Raw genomic sequence first — 15855 nt, forward strand, 5'->3', positions numbered from 1 at the left:
TGTTTCATTCCAGACAAGGTGAGTATAACTAAGAATCATGGCTGTCACCTCTGGAAAGGGTATTCACCCAAAAATGGGTGGCTGCCAGTGATTGAGATGAGGTGGGCAAAAGGCTAGTCTCAATACTCCGTCACTTGGTCAAATAAGTCATAGAATCACAGAGAAGTAAAACATGGAAACAGACCCTTCAGTCCAACTTGTCCATGCCAACCAGATATCCTAAATTAGTCCCATTTGTGAGCACTTAGCCCATATCCCTCTGAACCCTCCCTATTCATATACTCATTTAAATGTTGCAATTGTACCAGCTTCCTCCACTTCCTCTGGCAGTTCATTCCATACACACAACACCCTTCACATGAAAAAATTGCCGTTTAGGTAACCTTTAAATCTTTCCCCTCTTAACCTAAACTTATGACCTCCATGTCTGGACACTCCCAATCCAGAGAAAAGATCTTGTCTATTTACCCTATCCATGCCCATCATGATTTTATAAACCTCTATAAGGTCACCCCTCAGCCTCCAATGCTCCAAGAAATATAGCATCAGCCTATTCAGCCTCTCCCTTATAGCTCAAATCCTTCAACCCTGGCAACATCCTTGTAAATCCTTTCTGAACCCTTTCAAGTTTCACAGCATCTTTCCAATAGGAAGGAGACCAGAATTGCACGCAATATTCCAAAAGTAGCCTAACCAATGTCCTGTACAGCCGTAGCATGGCCCCCCAACTCTTATACTCAATGCTGTGACCAATAAAGGGAAGCATACTAAATGCCTTCTTCACTATCCTACCTACCTGAGACTCTACTTTCAAGGAGCTACGAATTTGCACTCCAAGGTCTCTTTGTTCAGCAGCACTCCCCAGGACCTTATTATAAAGTGCACAAGTCCTGCTAAGATTTGCCTTTCCAAAATACAGCACCTCACATTACCTAAATTAAACTCCATCTGCCAATCCACGGCCCATTGGCCCATCTGAATTGTGATCTCATTGTAATCTCAAGTAACATTCTTCGCTGTCCGCTACACCTCCATTTTGGTGTAATCTGCAAATTTACTAACCATGTCTCCTATGTTCACATGCAAATTATTTATATAAATGGTGAAAAGCAGAGGACCCAGCACTGATCCTTGTGCCACGCCACTGGTCACAGGCCTGCAATCCACCACCACCCACTGTCTTCTACCTTCAAGCCATTTCTGCATTCAAATGACTAGTTCTCCCTATACTCCATGTGACTTAACCTTGCTAACCAGTCTACCATGAGGAACCTTGTCGAACGCCTTACTGAAGTCCATCTAGATCCCATCCACTGCTCTGCCCTCATCAATGCTCTTCATTATTTCTTCAAAAAAATGCATTCAAGTTAGTGATACCTAATTTCCCATGCATAAAGTCATGTTGACTATCCCTAATCAGTCCTTGCCTTTCCAAATACATGTAAATCCTGACTCTCAGGATTCTCTCCAACATCTTTCCCACCACCGATATCAGGCTCACCAGTCTATAGTTCCCTGGTTTTTCCTTACCACCTTTCTTAAATAATGGCACCACGTTAGCTAACCTCAAGTCTTCTGTTACCTCACCTGTGACTATCGATGATACAAATATCTCAGCAAGGGGCCGGGCAATCACTTCCCTAGCTTTTAGGGTACACCTGATCAGGCCCTGGGGATTTATCCACCTTTATGCATTTCAAGCATCCAGCACCTTGTCCTTTGTAATCTGGACATTTTTCCTCTTTTTGCCCACATTCTGTATCTCCCATGACCTTCTCCAAAGTAAGCACTGATGCAAAATATTCATTTAGTATCTCCCCCATCTCCTGCAATGCCACACATAGGATCTTTGAGGGGTCCTATTCTTTCTCTTTTGTTCTTCATGTAGTTATAAAATCCCTTTGGATTCTCCTCAACCCTATTTGCCAAAACTATCTCATGTCTCCTTTTTGCCCTCCTGATTTCCCTCTTCAGTGTACTCCTACTGCCTTTATACTCTTCTCAGGATTCACTCGATCTCTGCTGTCTACACCTGACATATGTTTCCTTGTTTTTCTTTACCAAAGCTTCAATTTCTCTCGTCATCCAGCATTTCCTAGACCTACCAGCCTTGTCTTTTACCCTAACAAAAACATACTGTCTCTGGACTCTCATTATCTCATTTTTGAAGCATTCCCATTTTCCAGCCTTCATTTTACCTGTGAATATCCACCTCTAATCAACTTTTGAAAGTTCTTGCCTAATGCCATCAAAATTGGCCGTCCTCCAATTTAGAACTTTAACTTTTAGAACTGGTCTATCCTTTTCTATCACTATTTTAAAACTATTAGAATTATGGTCGCTGGCCCCAAAGTTCTCCCCCACTGACACCTCAGTCACCTGCCCTGCCTTATTTCCCAAGAGTAGGTCAAGTTTTGCACTTTCTCTAGTAGGAACATCCACATACTAACTCAGATAATTTCTTCTACACATTTTACAAATTCCTCTCCGTCTAAACTCTAAACTATGGCAGTCCCAGTCTTCTATGGAAAGTTAAAATCCTCTGCCATTATCACCCTATTATTCTTATAGATAATTGAGATCTCCTTACAAATTTGTTTCTCAATTTCCCACTGACTATTGGAGAGTCTATAGTACAATCCCAATAAGGTAATTGTCCCTTTCTTAATTATTAGTTCCACCCAAATAACTTCCCAGGAATATCCTCCCTAAGTGCAGCTGTAATGTTATCCCTTATCAAAAACGCTACTCCTCCTTCTCTCTTGCCCCACTTTCTATCCCTCCTATAGCATTTGTATCCTGGAAAATTAAGCTACCAGTCCTGTCCATCCCTGAGCCCCATCTCTGAAATTGCTATGATAGCCCGGTCCCATGTTCCTAACCATACCCTGAGTTCATCTGCCTTCCCTGTTAGGCCTCTTGTGTAATTTACCTCCTTCTGTGCTTTGTTCCTGTCTGCCCTGACTGTTTGACTTGCTCCCTTTCCCAACTGTACAAGTCTCAAACTAATCAATTTCCTCACTATCTCCCTGGGTCCCACCCCCTTCCTTACTAGTTTAAGTCCTCCCAAGCAGCTCAAGCAAATCTCCCTGCCATTATATTAGTCCCCTTCCAATTCAGGTGCAATCTGTCCTTCTTGTACAGGTCACTTCTACCCCAGAAGAGATTCCAATGATCCAAAAATGTGAACCCTTCTTCCTGCACCAGCACCTCAGCCACTCATTCATCTGCTCTATCCTCCTATTCCTACCCTCAGTAACTCATAGCACTGGGAGTAATCCAGATATTACTATGCTTGAGGACCTCCTTTTTAATTTCCTACCCAACTTCATATATTTGCCCTTCAGAAACTCATCCTTTTTCCTTCCTATTTCATTAGTAGCGATGTGTACAATGACCTCCTGCTGGTCTCACTCCCCTATGAGAATATTCCGCACTTTCTCCGAGATATCAATAATCTTGGCACCAGGGAGGCAACACACCAGTCTGATTTCTCGCTGTTGGCTGCAGAAACATCAGTCTGTGTTCTGACTAAAGATTCCCCAGTCACAATTGTTCATTTGGAACCTGACATACCCCTTGTTACATTTGCGCCAGTGTCAGTACCAGAAACTTGCCTGTTTGTGTTACATTCCCCTAAAAGTCCATCACCCTCTACATTTTCCAAAACAGCATACTTGTTTGAGATAGGGATAGTCACAGGTGACTCCTGCAATACCTGCCTCTCTGTCCAACTTTCCTGATGGTAACCCATCTACCTGACTATATCTGTGGGTTTTGCTCCCTTCCTATAACTGCCATGCATCACACCCCCAGCTCCTGTAAATTCTTCACTGCCTCCAACTACCACTTCAACCGCTCCATACGCTCTGATAGGATTCATAACCAAAGACACTTCCTGCTGACAATCATCAGTAAAATGGAAACCCTCTCTAATATCCCACATCCGATAGGAAGTTCATGTCAGTCTACTGAAAGTCATCTTTGCATCTTATCAATCTACAGACCCAGAAAATAGCACAGTCTTACTGCTGTAAAAAACACTGCTCAATGCTAACTTAGTACCGATGTTTTATATTTTAAAGTTTAATCAAGAGACAGATCTCAATAAAACATATAATCAAAAATAATCCACTCTACTCACTATTAAAAAAAGTAAAGTTGCACGTAAGATCCATGCACTTTATCTGTTCCTGTGCTGTGAGCTCTCCCACACAGGTTCCTCAAGGTCAGCTGTGTTCTCGCTGTTTGTTCAATTTTCTTAGATGCACTCCAATGTCTAGAAACATTTGAACTCAAACAGCAACAGCAGTAGCTGCACAGATTCACTGCTCTATCAGACAGCAGTGTAGGTTTCTTTCTTTCTTTCTCTCTCTCTCTCTCTCTCTCACTAATCATGTGGTCCCTGCCTTTTTTCTCTTCCTCCTTTTTAAAGTGCCATTGTTTCGATCTTTTTTCCCCATAAAGCCGCAAAACAATGTAACAGCTTATAAAACAGTAATTACTGCTCCTCGAACTCAAGGAAGTCAGCTCCAACACCTAAAATACCTCAAAAAAGGAGCAACTCTTACAGCCACAATTTTTTTCCTATCCTCCATCTTGGATTACCTTTTTGAAGGAGAATAAAGGCAAAACACAGCATCCCAGCAGTCACACTCTCACTCCTTCACATATTCACCATGCCACATCATGTCTCCCCACTTACCATATACTATCCATGCCAATCTATGCCCCTCTATCCACATGATTTCCACTGACATTTTCTTTGCCAGTTAACTCAGTACCTGTCATGGGCAGACCTCAGGACTCCAATGACATGAAATACAGTTGGGTCACTGATTAAAAACATTCTCATTGGCCATCAATTCACTACATTTAATTTCCTTTAATCCATTACAAAAGAAGCATTTATATTCATCATCCCACTTCAAAGATTTTATAAGTAGCCAGATCTGTCAATGAAACATGCATTTCAATGGCAGGCACCTCACTGTGAAAATGACAGGGTGTAAAGCCAGTCATGCAGCACTAATCTCAGGCCTATGTGAATCATCAAATGCAATAACAAGCGCTGTAGGCATTTTTTAAAATGACTTAAAGGGCAGGAAATTTAAATGCTTTGACAGCTTGACATTTCTCTTGACAATTCTTGCAACAGTTCTCTTGATAGCTCACTTGTCAGTTTCATCTGACTAGATTAGAGTGGTGCTGGAAAAGCACAGCAGGTCAGGCAGCATCCAAGGAGTAGGAAAATCGACATTTCGGGCAGGAGCCCTTCATCAGGAATGAGGCTGGAAGCCTCGGGGGTGGAGAGATAAATGGGAGGGGGTGGGGCTGTGTAGAGGATAGTTCTCAGTTATATGGTTAAACCTACATATTTAACCCCCCATCTCTGAGAGGTGCATCCCATATCAACAGCATCCATTGCAGCCTCACCCCCTCCCATTTATCTGTCTACTTCCGAGGCTTCCAGCCTCATTCCTGATGAAAGGCTCCTGCCCAAAATGTCAATTTTCTTCTCCTCCAAAGCTGCCTAACCTGCTGTGCTTTTCTAGCACCACTCTAATCTTGACTCTAACCTCCAGCATCTGCAGTACCCACTCTCACCTCATTTCAATAGACTAGACAGTTCTAATGGGTTCAGGCACTGTTTATGGATGTTCAAGGTCTACACTGCACATATGTGTCTTTGGGACACTCACAGTGAAAATCAGATCATGTTGCAAGCAGCTGCAGTTTAACATGTGCAGTTTCCTCTGTGAGTCATGGATGTGCAAAGTATGACCTGCCTCCCACTTCTGTGCCTCCCCACTCCCAAAAATGGTAGGAACTATGTCCAGGACAGGACGTCAGAATTTTCATGCCTACAGTACAATTTTAACTTAAGTGGAGATTGCCAGCTACAGTGTCATGGTGATAAGTTATATGGCTAAACCCACATATTTAACCTCCATCTCTGATCGGTCCATCTCATATCAACAGTATCCATTGCTGACGTTGGGCACTATAATTAAGAGCTGAAGTTTTGAAAGTAATAAAAGGCCAAAAAGCTAGTGTTCAGGTGATCAGTTTTGAGTTATTGCATAGATTCTAGACCAGACAGGTAATGTAATTTCCAATAGTTATATGACACAATGCCATTTAATGTACCATTATAAAGGTATATATCTTACATTAGACACTCTGTTAATGTGTTCAGTCAGTCAGTTTTGCAGAGCTCACATACAATAATAAACAGTAAGCACAGGACCCACACTATATCTATGATATTACGCCAAATGTTACGAAGCAGCTTAAACCCTTCTGCTAATTAAATCAACCACAGAAAGGCTCACCATACCTCGCAATCTCTTACAGTATGAGTGAGAGAGAACTACCAAAATTCCACTACTTAAAGAAAAGAAATTAGCGATTTATTCTTTAATTCCAAAAGAGAATATTAAACAATAACTATTTACAACTGTAGCCTCACCTTTCTTAAAAATTTGTTATCTACCTCCCACACTAAAATAAAGTCCCGATTAAATTTACAGTAAGTCAATTTTTGAAAGCAGTTGTCATCTTCGGGTGTCGAACTTCCTCTGTTTATAGATTTCCCTGGGCCATCTTCAGTCTTCTGCTACAAAGATGTTTCACATGAAAAAGCAAACTTTCAGAGAGAGGGTCTGCGGGTAGTCAGTCGATGGCAACAAATGCTCTTTGTCTCTGACTAACTGTTCAAAATGCATGCTCTTTAATACATCAAAACACCGGGTCATCTCATTAGTTTGATGTTATCAAAATAGTAAAATTCAAATTTGATTGGGTTTTAGTATCTTGGGGCATAATTTAAACTGATTGGTTGAATTTAGGTTGTAGTGAAAACAACTCGGTATCTGAGTTACAGCTCAAATGTTACATCTTCAAATTGTCCAGTACACTTTCTGCCCCGGCAATCAGTCACATGACAGGTATCTGCATTCATTCTCTCTTAAAGTACATTACACAACTTCATAACACAATGTAAATAGTTGCTGTTGTTAATAAACTTCAAGACATCTGTCTCAATAAGCACCTTATCTCTCTGGTATATGACGTTTTATGCAAGAAACTATGTGACTCAGCACTAAAGTATTCTTCTCTTTGTGAGGTTGAAACACGTATATTTGGAAGATCTGTAATCTTTAAAAGAGCAATATGTTTTCTTAGCTTGGAGATGACTGTTAATTAAACCATCATGAAACATTAGAAAAAGGTCTATTGAGAAACCCATTTATGTTTTGAAAATTGAAGTGAGCAGATGTGTTAAAGTTGAAAACTGGTTCTGCACCCAAAGGAGAATTTGTGCAAATTTATGTTGTTTTCCCACTTAATTCACAGATAAACAGGAATTGAATCTAAGTGTAATCTTTAATTCTATTTCTGCAGGCAACAGCAGGACATTTTAATGTTGTCAATATGGGCCTACTTTCGGGATCAAGTTTGAAGCCTCTCATTTGGAACCGTCACACTAGAAGATTTGGATATTAACAGTCTTTGTGATTTCCACCAGCACAAGCTCTGGCCCCCCCAGCTTTCAGTTCCATTCAGATTTAAAGAATGAAAATGAAAGCTATAGTAAAGTAAACAATACAGACAAATGTGGGCTGACATGTAGGCTGAAAAAACTCTGTGGCAATGAGTTAGACAATAGCTTTTCAGCTCTGGGATCAGGGTGCATTGCTATCCAGCAGGATCCTGGTTGGTATAAACTCCAAATGCTGACAATACATTCTTCAGAGTTTTGACAGGCTCAATTATATTCCTCAAAGGTATGACCCATATAGCTAGGGATGAATGCCATATTTTTCTTTCACAAGGTGAGTAATTTGTGAAGATCAACATACTACAAGTTCAATTTCATCAGAGTATATGCTTCAAGCACATGGAGTCAAGTGATTCACTCACAATGATTCTTTAGACAATGGAGAAACAAGTAACCAACAGTTAAAAATCCAGTTTGAGAGCACCTCAATCATCCCATTGACATTCAATGGTAGTCCCAAAACATTTGACAATCAGTGGGGCATTAATTGGATTGAGGGGAAGCTTCCACCCCTCCATGTATACCTGCAAAGGACAAGACTGTCAAAGTACTGCGAGGGAGGAGAAGTGTTGAGGGCAAATGTTTAGAGGGTGGAACACATACAGGCAAATATTCGGACAATCTCATGAGGAGGCAAGTAGACATATGAGAAACATTGGTGTGCCAAGTGCCGTTATCCTACCAGATGTGACAGAGAGAAGGGAAGGGGAGAATGGAATAAAATCCTTCAAAAAGGTGATGTGGGGTGTGGGGGGTGGGAGAGAAGTTTTTTCATAGCTTCTGCAGTTTCCTGTTTTTAAAAGTTCACTCTTTCATGGGACGTGGACCCATCCATCCTGAACAGTCCATCATTTATCATTGATTTCTAGCTGTGCTTGGGGCAGTATGGCTTGCTTGGCCAAGAATCAACCACATTTCTATTGATCTGGAGTCAAGCAAAGATAGAAGATTTTCTTTCTTAAAGGACATTAGTAAACTATGACAATTGATAGTCACCATTATTTGAACTAATTTTGAATTCCAGATCTATCAACTGATTTTAAACTCCATCAGCTGTTGTGGTAGGGTTTGAGCACAAGAAACCAGAACTTTAGCCTGATCATCTGATTACTAGTCCAGTGACATTACCACTCTGTCATCACTCTCACTGTTAATTAATAAGCAGCCTGAAACAGGTATATTACTTTCCAATGAGATTTGAAGTCTGTACGCTGATTGTGGAATCTAATGCAAAAGTTTACTTTAAATACAGGTAAGAGGTAGATTGTGCAAACTCCTCCAGCAGGACGACAAAATATAAATCAGCTGCAAACCCCTTTGCAACATTGTATATTTCAAAATTCAAAGGGAGAAGGATTTTGGCTCTGCAAAATTACTGCAGATCATTGCTGGTTTGAATGATTGTGCCTCAGTTTTGTTATCCTTGTTTTTTTCTCTTACCAATTGCTACGCTACTGCCCTAGACTAAGTGGATCCGTGAGCTGCATCAGGTATCGGGTCCTCCATTCAAACACAGCCTAATGCTGAGTCAGAGCGCAGACCAGCAGAGACTAACACATGGAACAGTCACTTGCTCCTAGTTTTAACTCTACAATTTCTGACAATGCAATTGTGCTTGTGCCATTGAAATATTCATAATCATGACAAGAATCCTTCAAATCCTCAGAGACTCTATGATGGAAAATCACAGGGTATTGTTAATGGAGAAAGATGATTTTTGAATGGACAAGGCAAACCTATGAGTAATCACAGAGATTGAAAATGCCACAACTATGGCAGAACACTGTCATGTAATTTGAACTTGTCACAAATGTAGAGCTAGAATCCCATATTTCCACCATTAATGGTAGTCCCAAAACATTTGACAATCAGTGGGGCATTAATTGGATTAAGGGGAAGCTTCCACCCCTCCATCTGAGTAGTTATATAGGCACTACAGCACCACAGGAACCAATGGCCACTACCATAGAACATAGACCAATACAGAGCAGAACAGGCCCATCAACATTCGATGGTGAGCTGACCTGTGAACTAATCTAAGCCTACCCCTCTACACTATCCCATTATCATCCATGTGCTGATCCAAGGATTGTTTAAATCTTCTTAATGTGGCTGAGTTAACTACAATGGCAGGCAGGGCATTCCATACCCTTACCACTCTCTGAGTGAAGAACCTGCCTCTGACATCTGTCCTAAATCTATCACCCCTCAATTTGTAGCTATGCCCCCTCGTACAAGCTGACGTCATCATCCCAGGAAAAAGACTTACACTGTCCACCCTATTTAATCCTCTGTATTGGGCTTCTAAACCAGTACTGCAGCAAGTCCCCAGTGCTGATCATGACTGGAGCCAGACGAGGAAGTACATAGTGAGAGTGCATGTGTTTCTAACAGGCCAGGCCATCAAGATGTGGCCTAGATGGAGCGGTGGGATGTGAAGTAATAGGTTGGGGTGGAGGGGAATGCTGTGGGTAGGTAGGGCAAGTGCCTCCAGAATGCCTATAAAGGAGGCATACACTTTTCCCACCAGGAGCCCAGTAAGTGAAAAATGGCTCTCCACTTGAGCCAGCCTAATCCAACTTCAGAAGACTTGCATTAATCGGCCACTTAAGAGGCTCAACTGGATCAGAAGCAGGAGGATCATCCCACACTTCCTTTATCATCTGGAAATTTTGCTGCAGAGGGTGGGGGGAGGCAGGTAAGTGCCAGACATAATGCCTGTGGCATCATGCCCACAGCTGCCTGCCAACCCAACCTGCTGGGTATAGAGAATACTGCCTGCAACATAAAGATTTTGCCAATAACTTGCAGGGCTAGAAAGCAACAACTTGGGTCAGCAACAGTGGCTTTTATTAATCTCCACACAAAGATTTCCCAGGATGATTATACAATAAACAGAACAGGTTTTAGTGGATACTGAACATGACAAAAGAGGGGCAGTAGAGATTCAAAGATGGAAAAAAACCGAATGTCAGACAAAAAGGAATGCTCTGAGGTTTTATCAATAAGAAAGGAGGTACATTAAATAAGAATTCAAAAGCTAGAAGAAGAATTGTAATTTTAAAGCTCTATTAAGAGGCCCAATACACTTTATTATCATATACATTTAATCTTGGAAATACTAACTGATGCAAAGCAAGTTCCAACAAGAAGTAGCAGGCTGGAAATTACTCTGAATTAGAAAAATTGTCCCCAATATCACCTCAGTACCATAGTATCCAGGTGGAAGAGCAGATGGCATGCTGCATTCCATTCCCTTTGAAGAAAAGCATCTGCAAAAGTCCAGAAGTGCTGGAATATCCAGGTAGATATTGTGTTGAAGTCCCTAAACTAAGACTTGAAACCACAAACTTCGTGCTGAGAGGTCAAACTCTCAACCACTGAGCCATGACAGTACCAGGTAGCTGATGCTGCTTCAAATGGCTCCTCTTCTAATATTGGAAATCAACTTGTTTGAATTTCATCAGATCAAGGTCAGTAGGATCACAGAAACCCTGGTGAGAATGAGTCTCAGCTACAGTTCTACCTTCCAGGTATTTTGATCAATGGAGGAACCAGGCAGACTGCCTGCCTCAAACAGCCATTTTTCATTGCTGTCAGCATGTCGCTGCTCCCTAGGCAACACCCTCCCTCTGTCAGGAAGAACACCAGCTTAGTACAGGGGCTGTAAGCAAGGAAGGCTGTATCAAAAGCCCCAGTCACTGCCCTAGAGTAAAAAAAAAACAATTTTGTTTCCTTTCTTACCTTCCCAGCTGCTGAGGTTTTCTGTCTTCCTCCACCTCTTCCCAGCACTGTGCGAAAGACTCAATGCTCCCAATGCTATGTCTCAGTTGGAAGCATGGAAAGACCATTCACTTTAATTAGGAGGCCAAATAAGGTAAAGTTGCCCAATAGGTCTGTCCAGTAGCAAGTGCAGCCTTGGGACATATCGTTCAACCACACCATTAGGGTCTCCCTTCACCTTGTAAAATTAATAGAAACAGAGAAAATAGGAGCACGAGCAGGCCATTTGGCCCTTCAAGCCTGCTTCTCCATTCATTACGACTGTGGCTGACCATCCAACGAAGTATCCTTTTCCTTTTCCACTCTCTGCCCTTTGGTCCCATTCGCCATAAAAGATGATATGAATCTCCTTTTTGAAAATATTCAATGTTTTGGCTTCAACTGCTTTCTGTGGCAGAGAGTTCCACAGGTTCACACTCTCTAGGTGAACAAATTCCACCTTACCTGAGTCCTAAATGGCTTCCACCACATCCTTAGACCATGACCCCTGGTTCTGGACTCGCTGGTCATCAGGAACATACTTCCTCAGTTTACCCTGTCTGGTTCTATTAAAATGTTATAGATTTCTGAGATTGCCTCATCCCCACCCCCATTCTTCTAAAGATGAGTGACTATAGTCCTTATTGAGCCTATCTCAATTCATACATCAGTCCTGCCTTTCCAGGAATCAATCTGGTAAACCTATGTTACTCTTCCTCTAGAGCCAGAACAGATAAGGAGATCAAAGCTTCCTCTGATAAGGAGATGAAAACTGCATTCAATACTTCAGTTACATTTGCAGAAAGACATTCCTGATCCTGTACTCTAATCCTCTCACTCTGAAGGCCAACATACCATTTGCCTTCTTCACTGTCTGCTGCGCCTGCATGCTTACCTGGTATACAAGGACATCCAAATCTCATTACATCTTCCCTTTCCCAATACTTTTCCTGATGAAGGGCTTTTGCCCAAAATGTTGATTTTCCTGCTCCTCGGATGCTGCCTTACCTGCTGTGCTTTTCCAGCACCACTCTAATCTTGACTCTGATCTCCAGCATCTGCAGTACTCACTATCGCCCAATATATCATCATTCAGGTAATAAACCATCTTCCTGATTTTGTTCCCAAAGTGGATAACCTCACATTTATCCACATTATAATTCAGCTGCCAATACAACCCAATATTTTACCTTGTTATCTTGTGAAACTAGATCAATCCTTTGCTTATTCTGACAACGGCTGGAGTATTAAACTCCACATACCTGGCTGCATTCTGAGAAACCATTACTGTTGCTTTTAAATCTTGCAGCAACCAGTTTCCTACCTGACCCTACATCCTTCCAACTTTGCTGGAGAATTGTATTGGTCCACTGCTGTTCAATATGTACATAAACTGTTCTTGTGAATTTTGAAATGGGGCAATTTTGTTTTCACTGGATGGCTCAAAGCATTTTGACACTACACCATCCAAATTTCCCTCTTTCACCCCCACAGCGCAAATGGCTCTTCAAGGTATTTAATTTGTGAAATTGAAATTATCATACACTGCTGCGATGGAGGGAGCTCCAATTAAGTTCAAGCCAAAGGTGTATTGCTGCCCAATAAATGAAGTATTTTCACTTTATATCAATCAATGTTAAGATTGGGGTCTATGACATCCCAGGTTTATATAATCAGTTCCTCAAAATACATTTCTACTTGATTACAAGGGAAGCATGCTTGTTTTTCTTGATTTCCACTCCTTTATTTTTGAGTGTTTCTCCACAGTTAGTCAATCAAGAGTTGAAAGATGTCATTCTCTAATTCTGATTGACTTCTTGTGCAGATGGTTTGGATTGGTTGGTGGTGGGGAGTGGCATGGGAGGGATCACAGGGTTAAAGAGTGAGAGACAACTTACAACTGGAAACAACTCCATGAGAGTATATGGAGCAGAGTGACCATGATCATAGGTTTGCAGATGACAGTATCAATCAATCATTGAAGAATGTTTCATCGAATGACTTGTGGAACTCTCCAGCTCCCCACAGCCCATTAAGAATTCTCTAAAATGCAATGTATTTTCTCATATTGGTTGGTCCCACCTCAAAGGGAAAACCAGCTTGAAACAAAAAAAACAATAAAATGTGGACCTAAATGTTTTGTTGGTACTGGAGCTCCAATGTGAGGACTCCATCATGAGTCAAACTAGTACGTGTTATTTACTGGTTTTACTGGCTAAGTTGCCTGTTGGTGAACCTTGAACTGTCAACGCTAAAGTTAAATCATTCTCATAACTGCACTGCAGGGATATGGATTAACTACAATGTCTCAACAGAAATATTATGCGACACATCATGTCAATATGGCAACTTGGTGTCATGTTGCATCATACTGAATTTTTAGTTGAACCTTTTTCTCCCTTGTTTGTCTTGGGGATTAGGGCCTGAAATGAACACAGGCCCGTTAGAGAATGAGGCTGGGGAAATAATAATGAGGAGCCAGGAAATGCCTAAGGAGTTGAATTAATACACTTTCATAGTAGAAGATGCCAGTAGCATCTCAATATAATTAATTAGTCAATTGGCAAAAGGAAGAGAGGAAACAAATACAATAACTCTCACTAGAGAAAAAAGAGCCAGGGAATTAATGGAGTTAAATACCAAGAGGTCCCCTGGATCTGATGGGACACATCTTAGGATATTAAAGGCAGTAACTATAGCGATAGCAGTTGTGATCTTCCAAGAATCCTTAGATTCTGGGCAAGTCCCAGAGGAGAACTGGAAACTTAGCTATATGAAGGATGTTATTAAGCTAAAGAAGGTTCAGAAGAGATTTACCAGGATACTGCTAGATATGAAAGATTTGAGTTATAAGGAAAAGCTGAATAGGCTGGGACTTTTTCCCTGGATCATAGGAGGTTGAGACATGACCTTAGAGAGATTTATCATTAATGATAAGTGTCTTTTCCGTAGAGAGGGGTTTACAAGATTAGGGGACATAGTTTTAAGGTGAGAGGAGATTTACAAAAGGCATATGGGGCAAATGTTTTACACAGAGAGTGATTTGATTGTGGAATGAACTTCCTGAGGAAGCGGTGGATATGGGCACAGTTACAATGTTTAAAAGACACTTAGATAAATAGGAAAGATTTTCATGAGCAGATAGGCAGGACTATTTAGGATTATGTTCAGCATGGGCTAGTTGGATCAAAGGGTCTGTTTCAGTGTTGTGTGATTCTATAACTAGTAAACTGCCAATATAACAACTGTATGTTCAAAGAAAAGTCAAAAAACAGGTGACCAGAAGCTAGTTCATGTAACATCTGGTATTGAGAAAACATTAGAGTCTATTATAAATGATGCAATAGGTGAGGATTTAGAAATAATAACATTTTGTAAGTGATAACATGATTAAGCAGAATCAGCATGGTTTCATGAAGGGAAAGTCAAACCTGACAAGTTGTTTGAGAAGGTTACAAGTAGGATATATAAAGAGGAAGTAGTAGGTGTAATAAATTTTGATTTTCAGAAGGCATTGTAAAGGTCACACATTATGCAACTTAGTAAGATAAGAGCCCATGTGTGTTGGGGCTAGTATATTAGTGTAGGGTAGCAAACTAGATAACTAATAAAAAACAGAGGCTTAGAATAAGGGGTGCATGTTCAGGATCACAACCTATAACTAGCAGTGTGCCACATGGATGAGTGCTGGGGCCACAATTGTTTACGATGAGTATTAATTGACTTGGATAAAAAAAGTAAATGTATTATTACCAAGTTTGAGGATGACACAAAACTAGACGGGAAGGCAAGTGGTGAGGTTGACACAAAGATGTAAACAGTTTAAGTGAGTGGGCAAACATTTGACAGATCAAATACACTGTGGAGAGAAATGAGCTTATGTTCTTGGACCTGGATATTGTGTAAATAGATTAAGAGCTATATAGCATGGAAACAGACCCTTCAGTCCAACTTGTCCATGTCCATCAGATATCCTAAATTAATCATTCATATACCCATCCAGATGTCATTTAAATGTTATAATTGTGCAATTACAATTTTTTCTTCTTTGTGTAGAAAGGAGATAGGCTCCAAAAAATTACAGAACAAACGAATTTAGGAATCCCCATGCATGCATCACAAAAAGCTAGCATCCAATTTCAGCAGGTAATACTGAAGGCAAATGTTGACCTTTATTTCAAAGGATATGGAGTATAATAAATGGAGGTTTAGTTAAAGCTATACAAGGCACTTGTCAGAATACAGCTGAAATACTGTGAACACTTGCCTTACATGAGGAAAGATGGACGGACATTGGAGGCAATCCCCGAAGGTTCACTAAGTCGATAACAGGTATGGTCTGACTGTCTTATGAGGAGGGGTGAAGTAAATTGGGCCTGCACATGTTAGAAGATAGAAGAATGAAAGGCAACCATTTTGAAACGCACAAGATATTTAGAGAATGTGACAAGATGGATGCAGAAAGGTTGTTTCCCTTTTAGGAGAGCCTAGGACCAGAAGGAATCATCTCAGAATAAGGGGTCTTACAT

Source organism: Chiloscyllium plagiosum, unplaced genomic scaffold, assembly GCF_037043375.1.
Source record: "Chiloscyllium plagiosum isolate Xiang-an unplaced genomic scaffold, Cpla_swu_hap1 HiC_scaffold_28, whole genome shotgun sequence".
NCBI classification, from domain to species: domain Eukaryota; kingdom Metazoa; phylum Chordata; class Chondrichthyes; order Orectolobiformes; family Hemiscylliidae; genus Chiloscyllium; species Chiloscyllium plagiosum.